Source organism: Stegodyphus dumicola, chromosome 1, assembly GCF_044657685.1.
Source record: "Stegodyphus dumicola isolate Sdum_Otavi_A_Nest chromosome 1, ASM4465768v1".
Taxonomy (NCBI): Eukaryota; Metazoa; Arthropoda; class Arachnida; order Araneae; family Eresidae; genus Stegodyphus; species Stegodyphus dumicola.
In genome coordinates, this window is record NC_140768.1 from 165,639,478 (window position 1) to 165,656,157 (window position 16,680).

General features: G+C 33.8%; 1 long non-coding RNA gene across 1 annotated transcript in view; it reads left to right on the top strand.

The window, feature by feature from the left end:
* The first annotated feature begins 1,258 nt into the window (after nt 1-1,258).
* Nucleotides 1,259-16,680, top strand: part of LOC146999386 (uncharacterized) — a 79,001-nt gene continuing 63,579 nt past the window's right edge. The window contains exon 1 of the long non-coding RNA XR_015042876.1: nt 1,259-1,591. This is a non-coding gene — a long non-coding RNA (uncharacterized LOC146999386). The remainder of the gene's footprint in view (nt 1,592-16,680) is intronic.

Genomic DNA, 16,680 nt, shown 5'->3' on the forward strand with positions numbered 1-16,680 from the left:
TGAAAGTAGCATAAGTTACTTTGGTTAAATTAATATATACTTTTGTTTGATGACCTTTGTTGATATCTCAGGATGCAAGCGTACATATTACTTTATATTCCATGCTAAATACCTTGATACGAAGCATTTTAACACCGTCAATAATTGTTTTTTCCCCAGTCACACATCTATTCACCATTACCAAACACACTCACTACACAAACACACATGTGAGACACTATTTATTGTAAATGAAGACAGTTTCTTCTCCTTTTAACTACACTCATGGACACAATCGTATTTTAGGATATTTCCTACTTCTTTTCCTTTTCATTCTAGAGGCCTTTTTTTTTTTTCCTCTATTATTTTTGGGCCATTTATTTTAAATTTTATTTAGAGGAGCCTTATTATCAGCAACTCACACCCTTCGGAGGCCCTCCTTTTCGTGCTTAGGAATTTCTTGTGAGGGAAAAATGGGGATCTCTTGATCATCGATGAGTATAGATTGTGATTTTTGTAACAAAGATCCCCGACTTTTTTTTTCAGGTCTCAAACTTAGAATTATGAGCAAATAAAAATACAGTGACGGAATTTGTTAAACTTGTACTATAATAAATTTCAACGGTTAAATTAATACATTAATTTTATATTTAACTAATATTTAAGAAAAATAAACTGTATAATTTATTTTTGCTGAAATGCTCTCACACTGTGTATGATGGATTTATAATTTTGTCAATTACTGTTTTTCTGAAATATACATGAATTTTTTGGGAACGGTAATATTTAATGTTACTTTAGTTAAAATATTATGTACATCTCTGTGATGATATATGTCTTTTCTAGTTAGGTCTCAAGATAAGGGCATACACATTACCATGTAGGAATTCATTCTTTTTTTTTTTTTTTTTTTTAACTTAGCTAAAGTTTGCTTCTTAAAGACACTAATTTTTGCAGATGAACTCCTTAACTACACTCATGGACACAATCGTATTTTAGGATATTTTCTACTTCTTTTCCTTTTCTTTCTATAGGCCCTTTTTTTTTTTCTCCTCCATTATTTTTGGGCCATTTATTTTAAATTTTATTTTGTTCCATCTTTTCTTTCTGGCCTTTTGAACTCGTAAAAAATGTACGAAGTTCCTTTTTACTCTCTTCAAATACGAAATTGCCCCTCTTTCTATATACCTTTCCTTCGCACCTATGCTTGATTTTTCGCCCATCGGTGCAGAAAGACTTAGCGGGTGCAAAACAAGACATCTGTCTACTTTGTCTGTCTGTCTGTCTGTCAGAAATCACTTCCGTGGCAAGTCCTATCTCATATTAGGAAAAAAATTGCCCTCTAGTTTCATGTGCGATTTTAGTTGGCGATAAGTTCGCCAGCTTGGTATCATCGCAATTTGATTTGCACCAATCAAAAGAGTAGACAGTTTTAGTCCTAACGGGATATTTCCTGCACTTACCGTCATTCAAGTAGTATGCTATAGAGAAGTAAGCACAGACACATGGTACGAATGTAAATAAAATGAATATTCAAATAAAGCAACAATGGGGGTAATTGTGACAGTTGGTAAAAAGTGCACATGTGAACATGAGAAGAGGAGATGTAAAGGTTAGATAACAAATTTTGAAATCATCTTTTGTAATTATTTTGATAAAATTTTACATGGATGTTTTTATGCAAATTTGTATTTATTTACGATACGGTCCTCTGGTAAACTTTATATGGGATGTTGAGACTGAGAATCTGATGAAAAATATTAGTATGAAATATACTTGTAATAACAGAGTAAAAAAGGGGAAATACTAGGATAGTAGTAGTCTTGGTATCCTTAGGATACTAAAACAGAAGAATCAAACGACGAAATACATCTTTTATTCAACAATCATCACAAGTTGCGGGGAAGTGCAAAATCACCCATTCCTTGGTGCGTTTTTAAGAATTGCATTTACACGATATCCATACATCGGCCCTTTTTCACTTAAAAAAAAAATTTCAGAATTGCACAAAAATGGCATTGCGCACTCCCTTGACTTTATCCATGTACACATCGACCTATTTTCACTTAAAAAGTCATAGAAAATTGACAAAAATCCAATTTTTCTTACTCTTGTAAAAAGCGCCAAGCAAACAAGTGGGCGATTCTGCACTTTAACCACAAGTTGTATTTAATCCGGAAAAGTTAAACTACTGTGATTTTCATGGTAATTATTTAATAATTTTGAACCTCTTGTGAACCTAGACGGCAGCTTGATAGTTAATGTAACTGTTTGGCTATTATCGCGGCCAGTACCTTGATATTTCAATGCATGAAGTGCTTACCGTTCATTGGGGCCATTACTTGCTGACGAACAACACGCTGACTTGCATGTGAAAAATGATTTTGGAAACTAGCTTGCGATTTCACTTTTATGAAAGTAGAACAAAAGAAGGAGAAAGATGACCTTTGTCTTCGGAGGCCATGCATGCTTAATACAGAAATAGCTCCAGGATAGGTAATAGACAAAGCTGTACAAAAAAAAAAAAAAAGAGAGGATCTGTTCGGGGCCAATGGATCCTGAGCGGTAAAATCCTAGTATACAATGCAGCCTTAGCGCGATTTTGAAAATTATAGCCAATACCAAAATGACCCTTTTATGACCAAAATGACCTTGTCGCGTTTACTGCACACCAGAAGCAAGATTCGATAGACGTGATGTAAACCAGTTTGCTATAACACCGCTAGAAAGCAGAGGGAAAAATTCGCCAAGGAATTTGGCGGCGAGAATTTCCCCCTCCGCGTTATGTACAAAAAATTGAGGAACACGGTGTCCTGAGCATTGTTTATGTAGGTCTTTCAGGTGCTCATACCTTTTCCACCATCATGTTACAAGTGGTGACTTACATGTTGCCCAGTCTGTGTAGAGCCTCTTTCATCGCCAAGCGTGCTACCGGCGATGGTTTCAAGCGGTATACGACTAAATTATCAGGTAAGACGTGGTAGTACTCATGTTTGAGTAATGTTTAGCATTCTAAACATGATATTAAGCATATGAAGGCAAGAAATCAGCTGGATAAACATGAAATTTAATGTATATAAATTCAGGTCAGTAGAAAAGCATCTTTTCAAGGTCAAAGTGAAGAATCGCCCACTTTTTTGGGTTGGCGTTTGTTTGGCGCTTTTTACAAGCGTAAGAAAGATTGGATTTTTGTCAATTTTTTTTTACTTTTTAAGTGAAAATAAGTCAATGTGTACATGGATAAAGTCGAGAGTGCGCAAAGCCATTTTTGTGCAATTCTGAGATTTTTTTTAAGTGAAAATAGGTCGATGTGTACATGGATACCGAGTATATGCAATTCTTAAAAACGCACCAAGCAGTGGGCGATTCTGCACTTTCCCCGTTTTCAAAAATGATCGCTAATGCTGGATAACGATCGCTGTTTGAGTGAATTGAATAAGTCCGTTACAATTATGCGACTACAAACGCTGACGGTTTACGGAAGTTAGCGAGTCTCACGTGACTGGTGGCAACAATACGTCACAAACTATTTGTCTGGGTTACTATAATTGGCTGTTTTCCACTTTTTTATGTGAATTTCGAGAAGTTTAGTTTATAGAAAATCCTTAATATCATGATGTAAACAAACACCGATGGCAAAAAATTATTTGGTAACTACATCCATTACGTATTGATAAATGTTTCGACATGATTACATATAACTGCATTAATAACCAAATAAAACAAACTTAGATTACAAATGCGTTATGTAATGGAGCATGTAACTAAAACTTCAGAATTGTAGAATCCGGAAGATTTTTTTTTCCGAGTTAGAAGTATAACAAAATACGAGCAGTGTTCTAATAATTTTTAAATCTTCATATTCTTTAATATTACTGCTGTTTTTGATAACATGATCATAACATAACTGATGATCATAACATCATTTAAAATGAAAGCACGAGAATATTTTAATGGGATTATTAAAGTATCTGTAATAAAGAAAAAAAAAAAAAAAAAATAGGTTAGGAATAAACAGTAAGTAAAAGGAAGATTACTAATAATATATATTAACTATTGTATATATGTGTAATTTTGTGAATTGTGAAATAATGATATTTATTCATTTTATAATTTAATAAATAAAAATTGTGAAAAAATTATATTTGTTCATTTTATAATTTAATAAATATTATGAAAAAGCTATGTACTTTTTAAAAAATCATTTGCACTTGTTTTTCATTATTGCATTTAAGTTTTATTCATTATTTGAATCAATATATATAAGAATATAAGAGAATCGTATACATTTTACGAGTAAAATATTATACGCAGTATGAATGGAGATATGTTACTGTAAGATCCTAAAGTCTGGTAAATCCTAGCTTTTACCAAAGTAGCTTGTTAAAAGCTCAAAGTATGCTTTAATATGATTCCACTTCAGCCTTTGAGGTAAAACCGAGGAGTTACCAATGCCTTCTGGTAAAATCCTGAAACGAGGGATTTAAATCAACCTTGAATAAGCCTCCGCACGCAAATTCCGTCATGACACTTTTCTGTTCCTGCCTCTCCTTATTTGCACCATTCGCAGTCTAACTTGGACATAATTTAAACAAGTGTAAGCAGCTACGATCTAAAAAAGAAGAAGTTTGGGCGCAAGTGCAGAATCGCCCACTTATCGATGTTCACATGGACAAAGTCAAGGGAGTGCGTAGTGCCGAGTTTGTGTAATTCTCTGATGTTATTTTAAGCAAAAATAGGTCATTGTGTACATGGACACTGAGTTTGTGCAATTCTTAGACTTGTTATTTTCAAGTTGGCGATTTTGAGAAATGCGCTAAACAGGGGTGATTCTGCACTTTCCCTGAAGTTTGTTTCCATTTTTACATACTTTGCTTTTTTTATTTTGCTGATGGGAAATGAGTGATGTTATGCAGAAAAAGATTATGACATTTTGTCTGAATTTGTAAAAAATAAGCCTGATAACTGCTTTTATTTAACAAGTGAGAAATATGTGATGGAGAAACAAACAGTTCATTACAGAAGGTTGAAACGTTGTCGTATTCTAATTGGAGGAAAGGACAAACTTATAATATCACTATTTGCAAAAATCCTATATTATGTTACAACTGATGAAGTATTCAACACAGCACTCATATTGCAATTGGCCATGGTGAAAGAACTTGCATGATTAAAGAACTGAATCGTAAGTACAAGAATGTAACAGTAGAACCTATTTTCACATATTTAAGACTATGCGAACCATGTCAGAAGAAACAAAAAACTGTGAAAGATGGGATTGTAATTAAATCAGTTGTGCATAGTGAAATGAATTCTCGATGCCAAGTCAACCTAATAGATATGCAGTCCAATACTGATCATGATATGAAATTCATTTGAGTGCATCAAGATCATCTTGCACAATTTGTCCTACTCCGATGTTTACACAGTAAAAGAATTGTTGAAGTAGCATATCACTTTCTGGATATTTTCATAGCTTTTGGAGCCCTGAGCATTCTTCACTCTGATAATAGGAGGGAATTTTGCAACCAAATCAAATCATAAACAGTTTATGTGAAATGTGGAGTGATATAAAAATAGCTCACTGAAAACCGAGACACAGTCAGTCACAAAGTTCTGTCGAACGGGTGAACCAAGATGTTGAGAACATGTTGGAAACAAATAAGATAGGAAATTGGTCAGAAGGATTAAAATTTGTTCAAAAATAAAAAACAAAGCATATCAGGAAGGATTCAAATGTTCATCTTAATGAAGCTATCCTGTGATGTCCTGCAAAGTTGTCTTATGAAGCTAGGACTTGCTAACTCAGTTTTGCCACATAATTTGATTAGTAACATGACCACTGAACAGGATTTAGAAAAAAGTTATAAGTATGTATTACTAATGAATGTGTGATTAATACAGAAAATGGGAAAACTAATCTCGAATCAACAGTTGATTTAGAATTGCAAGATAATAATAATGCATATGAAAAATAATCAGACATAACAATGGAAGCAGATACTAAAGTTTGAATTGAAATGAAAGAACCAGATATATGCTCTGACACAACGGGTGCAATTATCAAGAAAACTCAAAATGTGAAAGTGTTTCGAGAGACAGTTAAGGAAGGACTTCAGAAGCAGGCAAAGAAGATGAAGACTGTGTCTACTAAAAACTTTCCGAAACCTACATTTGGACAAATACTTTTGGGAAAATGTTAAAATAAAAGTACCTGATATTGATAGATCAAAAATGGATCCAAAATCAATAATAGCCGTTATTAGATATATTTAAGATGATGAGTTTTTATGTTTTTGATAGTAAGTTCGGTAAATTAAAATCGTTGTAAACAGGAAAGCAGTTTATTTTTTGTAAAGAAAAATTTTTTGAACATTGAAGAAGTTGGTATAGAAGAAGTAAGTGTATGTGAAATAGTAAAAAAAAAAAAAAAAAAAAAAAAAAAAAAAAAAAAAATTCTTTAGTTGGGGTACAAGGACTTAGAAAATGCAGCTGTTAAAAAAAGTGTACTACGAACATCTGTTTGTGCAAATCAGCTGATCTACTTTGTAAATCCAAATGCCATAACAATCAAACTTGTTGTAACAGGTAATAAAATGTATTAAAGTAGTAGTACTAAAGAAAAACATGCTACAGTTTTCTTATTTTTTTAGTTACGTGCTTATTTAACTCTCCCTTATATGTTGTGGTATTTCAATTCCTAGGTTTTTAATCTTTTTTTTTTTTTTTTTTTTTTCCCCCTCGTTTTCAGTCTTAGAACTTTGTATTTATCAAGTAATAAAACAGAAGCTGCTTACAGTATCATCTGTATTCAGGCTTACAGTACTGGATATTAAGATCCTTCAAGATTCAGTGTTATTCAAGTTTGGCATGTTTGATAGTGAATACAAGTAAAATATGTTACGAATAAGAAATATTTGAATTTCAGTTATTATACTTGATACTCAAGTCATAAAAATGTTATTTATTCCTTGTTAGTTGAAATCATATTTTAGGATATTATGAGTTAAATTTCGTAAACTATATACTTGAAAAGAAAAACCTTTGAAAATTTGTCCTTAGGTGATAAAACAATATTAAAATATAGCATATAAGCATAAAATTAGAATTCAATAGCCAAGCCAGAATTTAAATTACTAAAGTTTAAAATGCTAAATTTAAATTACTAAAGTTTAAAATAGTGTGAAAAAAGTCTCATGTTATTTCGAGCTTCCCAATTATGTTTAAGTAGAGAATTCTTTATTAGAGCAGGACAAAGAAGGAAGTGATCACTATCCATAAAGCCAGAATGGCAGAGATAATCAAGACTATTAAAAATTCCAGTCTTACTCATGTGGACAGCCCAGCAATGATATTCCACTGCTAATCAAAACACAACTATTGTATCTTCACAAGGGCACCAGTCTAGTAAATCATCAAAATCCTTGAGTTTTTCCCTCAATGTAAATTAAACAAAACCCTGCTGAATTTCAAGTTTTGTGGCTCAAAGTTTATCCGAGACATCTATGAAAGTCTAAGAATGTTGTTGAAACTTGAGTTGGAAATTTGTATCTCATGAGACATGCACAGTTGTCCAGTTAAGTATAAAAGTAACTCTTAGAATTGTTTTTTTCAATGCTAGTCAAGGTGAAGAATCTGATTTTGCATTTGTTCCAATTTGTTCTTCAAATCCTCAAAGGCAGTTATTAATTGAGTGCTGGAATATTTCATAACAGTAAGTAGGTTTGTAAGTTGTAAATAAAGTGGAAGTCGCATATCCCCACCTTACTCCTGTTGTTTAATTACATTGAAAAAATTATTTATCTTTAACGTTAGTTCCTCCACCCATTAATTCCAAGACCAATTCCTATTTAAGACAATTACCATGTAGTTAAAAGTTTAGAAACAATTATTTCAATGATAATTCCTCCAATCCATTAATTCCAAGACAAATTTCTATTTAAGACAATTCCCATTTAGTTAAAAGTTTAGTATTGAGGCACATGGATATTATTATATAAAACTCCAAGTCAAAAGGCTTGTGACACAATGCAAAAGTTATACAGGCAGGCTTTTCTGTTTCTATGCATGTTATTTAATTGGCACCAAGTACTCAAGTCTTCATGACATCATTTAATTAACTATTTCTGTGTACCTTTTTTGAGGATGGAAGACCATGTCACCAAATTTTCAGCATACATCAATACATTTACATCCCTATCTTCTAACATAAATATAAGGTTATTGACATGTATATTACAAAGAAACAGCTGAACATAGTATCCTAGGGAAGACGGGACTGAAGTTGCTGTGATAAGATATGAGTAAAGTGTAATGCAATATGTTGTGTTATTCATAACACAGTGCATTTATTATAAGACAGATCATTTAAAATATCATTATTTGAGTTTTGCATTTCTATTTTTTATTTTATTTTCTATTACTTGATTCTCCCTTTAAAACAACTGTAATAATAGAGATACAAGACTGAAATAATGATTTTGTTTCTTATCTGCTTTAAAATGAACACACTGTATGTCAGTGTTAGACTAATATCAAATTATATGGAACTAGAAGCATATCTTCTGTCCTTCATTTCTTTCCAAATTCATTACCAAGCATCATTTCATCATGTGGTGGAATATGCAAATTAAACTGTTGGTAATACAGGTATAATTCCACTACGTTAATGCTGCAGCCATCCAAATTTTGATAGAGAACACCCCTGGGGATACATCTGAGGGTCTTCCGTTCCTTCTTTCCAACAAGCTACTCTAATAATTTTGTGGTTCAAATGTTCGTTAAGTTCGTAAAAACGTTATTGATGCTTCTTCTAGCTTTTCCACCAAAATTTGCATTAGTGTTATCTTCACAATAGGCAATGATTTTATAGTTTAAATTATTATTTTTTTAAATAGTACTTATTGAATCAAAAATTATTTCTGAAGTTTCACCCGGCAGTGAAATAAAATCTAATATTCTAATTTTAATTTCTGTTTCTAGATCAAAAAGTTTAACAATTGTGGAAAATAATTTAAAATTTTTGTGGTTGGAAGCATCATAATATATGGATATAAATGTGCATTTAAAATCTAATTGTTTCTGCAATTGTGAAAACGAATATAGTGAAAAAACATTACAAATAATTGCTTCAGTTTTTGTCGTTGCTTCTGAAAATTTTTTGTCGTACAATGTTTTGATCATTTACGATGTACAATCAATTGATCTGAAACTTTGATTTGGTTTATAGTGTAGAAAGCAAATAGCCCTTGAGCTAATGCTAGCTGTTCCTCCATTAACAATAGATATTCCTTGACGAGACGTAACGACAATGATCGAACACCACCGAGTAAATCTAACTCGTTACATCGCCTATTTTAGTGTACTCTGCATACATTTTATGTGTTTTTTTTATTTATGTATTTTTTATTTCTTTATATTTACTATAATAATTAATAAATAATAGGTAATATATTTTAACAGTACATTTAAAATAAGAAATGCAGATGTTTTCTAAAAAAGCGGGACATTTTTAAAAATCTATGGGGCACGGGATAGTCCTCCAAAAAGCAGGACTGTCCCACCAAAATCAGGACGTGTTATCCTAGTAATTTTGACATTAGTAATAATGAGAGCAATAATTGCATTGCTTTAGCATTTTTCTCTTCATAAAAGAAATTGAGTAATGTACTTCAACATTGATGTGATAAGATAGAATCCTTCTGTAAGTGATGCCAAAGAACTGAAAGATCTGCTAGAGAAAGGGGATAATTATTTTATTTTAGAAAATATTCACCAAATCATTGCATCAGGGACTTGAACAATGGAGATCATAATTAATTAATCATAGTGAAGAAAAAGACCATGCATTTTGCTTCTGTTTTAGCTGTTTTTCAGTAATAAAAAATCACTCTCTTATGATGCATATAAGGACTTGGAGCATTTACATCTGCCTCTGAAAGGAAATAAAAGACGTCTATAAACCACCTGAAACCTCATGAGAGCTGGCACTAGAATCTGTGCGGTCACACCAGATGACATTATTTAGAAATAGGGGCCCACCAGCGGCCGAGCGGTAAAGTCTCTGAACACTGGTAGTTCGGTCCAAGGTTCGAATCCCGCAAATGGGTTGGCTGCATGGCCGTTTTCGTGGTTTTACCCATGTGTAACGTGTATACGAGCCAGTTTCCCTTAGAAAGTCCTCCACAAAGACATCCGTCCCCTTAGGCAGATAGCCCTCAAGGCTTTGCCATAGTTAAATAACCTAACCTAACATTTAGAAATAGTTGAGATTACAACAAGTGGAAAAAAAATCTAGTGTTGAAAAGGCCTAATCGTGAATCCCATAAGAAATTATTCACTTGTAATCTAAAATAAGAGACAGTAGATTCGATGCAATAAAATTATTAAATGTAGGCTTTAGTGTACAAAAGCATAGCAAAACATGTAATGGCCACTTCCCAAAGTTCAGCTGAACTTTTATATCCAAATTGTTACTGAAAATATCTAAAAGACTACTTTAAATTATTTCAGAAAAAAACATTAAAGTAAGTTGGTTTATTTTATTTCTGGGACTAAATAAAAGGAAATAATTTATGCAGAAAAGCATTAAAATATAATGATTTATTTTGTTTCTGAGAAGATAAAACAGAAGAAAAGTTATGCAGTCAGGAATGCTAAGTAATGCGACATATTTTTAGATAATAGTCATTAAATGATATAAGCAAAATACATTATAAGGTTTCTTAATGTGGATGAAGGTATGTTCCATGTATAAAAATTTCTGAAAATTTCACATATGAAAATATATTCTGAAAATTCAATTTAAACTGAATATTTATATTAACAAACATTTATCAGATGCAAATATTCTTGTCCCAAACATGTGTGCTCAAAGTCATGACAATAGATACCACATGAAAAGAATACATTTAGGAGTTCCATAAATAATGCATTAGGGATTTGAAGCACAGAGCTGATTTTTATATTATCTCTTTACGTTCTCTGAATCATAAGAACTGATTGAATTGGAAATAATGCCTCAACGTTTTCTGGTGAAAGGTCTAGAAATTATGTGTTTTTATAATTATAAATATCAATACATATTTTTGAGGTTACACTGAGGAATTTTTAAAACATATATTGCAATGCTGACTCTAAGTAGAGCATTACATAGATATTTTTTTGCCTTAAGCAGAGGCATACCAATATGTTTATTGAAATTAATGATATTTATACGCTTTCATATTCATTGAAGATAAATATTTCAAATCACAACATTCTATTACTTATAACATGTTCAATCATAGCTTTATATATTCAGAAAAATTATGTTACAATTAATGATCTATATTTATAAACTGAGAAATGTTTAAAAAATAGCAAATATCAAAGAAACAGAATAGATAGCAATGTAAAAAAATGCTGTACTAATTATGTAATTTTATATACAGTCAAAAGTCGTTAATTCGGACACCCATAATCCGGAATGATATATAATCCGGACCTCAAATCTACAAAATTTCTGCGCATGCGTCAAAGCGACGCATGCGCATAAGACCTTTACGGCTGCGAATATGCGTGTGCGCATGCGCATAATACGTTTACGCAAGCGCGTTTAATGTATAACGGACGGTATAAGCTAAGCTGAAATTATCTAATTCAGGTAATGTTGCAGATTGCGTTGTTCCTTAATCTTCGAATTGGATCCGGCTTATTATTTTTTGCAGACTGTTACAGCAATTTTATAAAAGTAAGCTTGAACTTTCGATTATGTCAAAAAGAATTTCCGATATATATTTACTAATATGTAAAGGATCTACAAAGCGAAAGTATGTTTCGAAGTCCATTAAACCAAAAGTGGAATTGCTGCAAAAAATGGATAAAGGCATATCCTTTGATTATTTAATCATTCCGAAATATGTTTATCAATTTCACGCTGCTCTGCGGGGGAAGGGAACGACACGGCGCGCAATGAATTGGAAGTTGATCTGTCAGCACTATCCTTATCTTCAGGGCAGATGTTTTTATTTTATTTGTCTTATAATTCCTTACTAAATGCAGTATTTTATCTCCATGTACTCCGTCTTTGATATGATTTAAATCAAATTCCTCCTCATTATAATTCGCTTCCGATAGTGAAGAAAGTGACACAGAGGTTATTGAAAACGGAAAAATTTCGATTGACAAATTAGTCGGTATTCTCGACACAGCAATTATAGGACTTGACCAGCGGAACTTTGTAACTGAAGAAGAAATTATGTCTGTTTATAGAATTAAAGAGAAAGTATTATCACATAAAACAAAGCAACTTAAACAACTTACATTGAAAGAAATGTTTAATAAAAAAAAAAAAACAAATAAATATTAAGCTTTTTTTTTTTGTAAATTTTGATATCCTTTAGATCATAATTGTTCTTTATTTCATAAATTACGGTTTCATATTTTTAATTTTATAACTTCTGCATGCCATCTTACTAGATTTAAACTGATGATCTATAATCTGGAAAAATCGATAATTCGGAATCGCCAAAGTCCCGACGAGTCCGGATTAAAGACTTTTGGCTGTATATAATTTAATTCTCCTTACCTTTATAGAACAAAATCATCAATATTTTTTCCAGAAAAAATTTGATAGCTTAATTCATATTCTATACAGAGAATAGATGAAGATGTTTCATAATTTTTTCTTATTTTAAGATTATAGAAGCTGCTCTTACCATCAGCAACAGTAACTGGGAATATTAGCCTTATTTCAGCTTCAAATTTCATTATAATTGAACTAGGCTGTATTTAGAGAATTATCTTCAAAATATTTAAAGCGGTCTTACTGTTCAAATAACTGGTTTTTAAAGCTAGAAAGTTGTGATGAAATTTTTATTTGTATATCATTTAGGTATTTAAATGCTAAATTATAAGCTTCTTCATTTGGATAGCTTAAATTTTATTAATGTTAATTTTTCACTGATTAGAAAATGAAAGTCAAAAGATAACTCGTTAAATTTACATATCTCAGGTTTTTTTTTTTTTTTTTTTTTTGTTTGTTTGTTTGTTGTTGTTGTAAGATTAAAACGTATATTACTTCTTTCATTTCTACTACGAGAATTCCCCCCCCCCTACAAAATTAGTTCTTTTATCAATTTATTACATTTTCACCTTCTCTTCAGATTAGGTTACTTATTTAAAGCTAATTATCAAATTTCTAAAAAATGTTTTCAGAAATAATTTTATGTCTTCATTCTAATCAATGACAATCCCTCTTTTTTATATTTATATAAATAATTCAATTCAGTTGTAGATTGTCAGGATTTCTTTGATATGGGAGGTGTGAAAAATTAGCAATGCCTTCGCCGGGACTCGAACCTAGACCTCTCGAATACGCACCGAGTGTACTACCATTACACCTCGAAAGCATGCAGAAAAGAGAAGGAAAATACCTTAGGCTGCTATCACACGTCGGTTTGTTTCGAAAGAACAACTGTTTGGAACAATTTTTCTGCTTTGTCACAACAGCCAATCACCACAGCTCGCTTTGGGGTTAACACAGGGAAAACTGGTTCTCCATTGCAAACAAGATAGCAGCGTTCGGCGCTGATAGCTGATTGGTTGAAAACGAACAACTTGCAACTTTTTTCGAAAGGAAGGAAAAAGTCGCACGTCTTTCTTTCAATAGTAAAACAGGCATAAAAATTGTCCGAAACAGTTCTTCATGTGAAACAAACGCCATGTGATATGGGCTTTAGGGAACCCAATCGCCAAATCCTGATCGAAGAATCATCATCCACCATCTTTTAGGTCGGGGCCACTGTAGAGTCATTAGGTTATTTTCGAGCAAGAGGATATGGAAAATGAGAAATACCCTCGTCTTCAGGACTCGAACCTCGTCCTTTCGAATACGAAACGAGTGTGCTAACCGTTACATCACGAAGGCATGCTGAAAGGAGGGAGAATAACAAAGCAAAATAAAGGAAATTTTCTCCTGGGAAATTCGAAATGAAATTTAGAATGCAAAAGTGGGCTATTGTGGTAATAATTGGCAATTAAGAAAGCATTTTTAGATTTGAATATAAGCTACCAGATTATAAATAAAGGTACAGCAGTGTAAATAAAAACTAAATAATAGAGTAAAGCAGAAGAATTATTGCTGATTCCATGGACAGATCCCGACTTTTTAAGGGGAATCAATAACATACATCAATATTGGGTTTTAACGAAACGTTCCTGCCACCGCAAATAACGTCTTCGCAAACATAATATGCTGGCGTGTTTAATCATATTTTGTCAAATGATTTTTGGCATTTGAAAAAAAGAGATTTGTTTTAGAACACTCATAGAGATATTAGGTATTTTTTGGAAGCAGAACAAGGGAAAAATTAGCAAACACCTTGGCCGGGAATCGAACCACAGACCTCTAGAATACTCGCCGAGTGTGCTGACCACTACACTACAAAGGCAGGAGAAATTCTTTATATACTCTCCCTTTTAAAGGGCGTCTGGGGTTTTAGGGGACCCAATCGCCAAATCCTGGGTGTGGAGAATCATCATCAACCACCATTTTAGTTCGGGCGCCAGTGTAGAGATATTAGGTATGTTTTGGGAGCAGGAGAAGTTAAAAATGAGCAACACCTTCCCCGGTAATCGAACCACGGACCTATGGAATACGCGCCCAGCGTGCTGACCACTAAACTGCGAATGCATGCTAATAAGGCGGGAGAACTAGCTTATACACTGTGTTGTGAAATTTGTAAAAAATTATCATTACTATTAAGTACAAGGTGTCTGAAATAGAACTATCACGCTACTAGATTAGAACCATCATTTACTTCCAATTCTGTTTCAAAAAATCAGCTACAAAATGTCACCAAATCATGTGCTACAGCTTTAGGTACTAATGTCGTAACATATGACACTAAAAAGGTTTGGAACCGAAAGTTCAAAAACAAGGACTGGGCTCAAAAGCAGAGCGCTCTGGCAGGCCTACTGACGTTGATGAGGCCTGCTTGCGAGAACTTGTAGAATAAAATCAGTATAGAACTCATCGAGAACTTGCTAAGGAGTTAGACGTTAGTCCCATATCCATTAGCCGCGCTATACGTCGCATAAACTTGACGTATAAGTTCAATCGCTGGGTGCCACATGAACTGTCTAAAAAAGATAAGGATATACGTGTTCGGGCCTGCACTAATCTGCTCGAATATCAACGCAAGGACAAAATTCTGGACCGGATCGTCACTTGTGATGAAAAGTGGATTTACTTGAATAACACAGGCCGAAAAGAGGGTTGTTCTGTGGCCTGTGAGCCCGTTGGCAGCGTCGCAAAGCGCAATTTGACTAACAAAAAGATACCTTCCAGAATACGTTGGCTCATGCGAGCAGTGTGTGGTCGGGCGTTGTACTGCTGATAGAGGGCATTGGCCCTGAAGGTACAGAAGTGTCAGCAACCGCAGCACATGATCCACGTATCATTGGGCCGTCATAGTGCTTTGAATACGAACTAGAGGTGACCTGGAATCGTAAGCAGTTGGCCCCCAAACCATGATGTCGCGCAGTGGAGCGTTCCACAATTGCTGCCGGGATTGAACCTGTCTCCACATCGACGCCACACTCGTACGCGGAGACTATCATTGGAGAAACAGAAGCTTGTGTCATCCTGAGAACACGACCTTTGTGCCAATTCCGTCGTCCACATCGCTCGAGCACGGCACCATTGCAGACGTTGGAGTGTATGATGTGGGGTCAATTGCAGTTTCTTAGCGGACGCCACGAATGCAGGCCACTAGCCACCAATCGACGGCAAATAACTCTGGTCGATATTGGAGCATGCAGGTTGTCTTGAACATGCTGCAGAATGGAGGTAGAAGTGACTTGCGAGTGCACCACCTCCTGTCGTCGAATGCGTCGGTCCATACGTGCTGACGTCATTCTGGCTGCACCGGCACCCGTCGAACTTGGCACATTTCCTTGTTCCAACCATCGTTGCCACAGCTGGTACTGTGGACGGATCAAGGTGTGTGTCAGCTGAGATTTGCCGTATGGACCAACCTGCCTTTCTCAGTCCGATCACCATGCCCCTCTTAAATTCTGCTGTAACTGCCTCCGTTGACGGCCTGGCATTCTCTGCTATTAGACGCGTCCTCTAAGATAAGAACAAATTTTGTACGATGATTTCCCTAGCAGAAATAACGGCACTAAAGTTGAACATTCTGCAGGTTCCTTCCCTTATATCTTTTTCAACGTGCGTTGGAGAGCTGCACATCTCACATCATTCGCATAATTCGGTGAGGTGCGTCTGCCCTGAAATTTGCGTAATTTTTAGGCCTGTCCTGCTTGGTGCTGCATTTTCCAATGTTGGGTAATGTATTTTCTCTCATATCCATGTTTTAAACAGTGCAGAATTTCGATTTTTGTACCGTTAGATAGGACGAAAAATAATATTCCAAATCAAAAGTTTTTGGAACTTCTAAAGTAATTTACCAAATTTGTACTTTAAAAAAAAAAAAAAATCATTCAGGTTTTTTTTTTTTTTTTTTTTATTATGGCGTTATTCTTGATTGTGACTAATTTATGATTCGAAATATTTGATCCTTCGTTTTTAGCAACGTACAGTTTCAAGTGATGGGCATTTAATTTGCACGCACATGTAGATTTCAGCAGGTAAATTAGGTACTAATTATGTTAACAGATGCGGGCTTGGAAGAGTTTGCCGCGTTTTAAAATATTTTG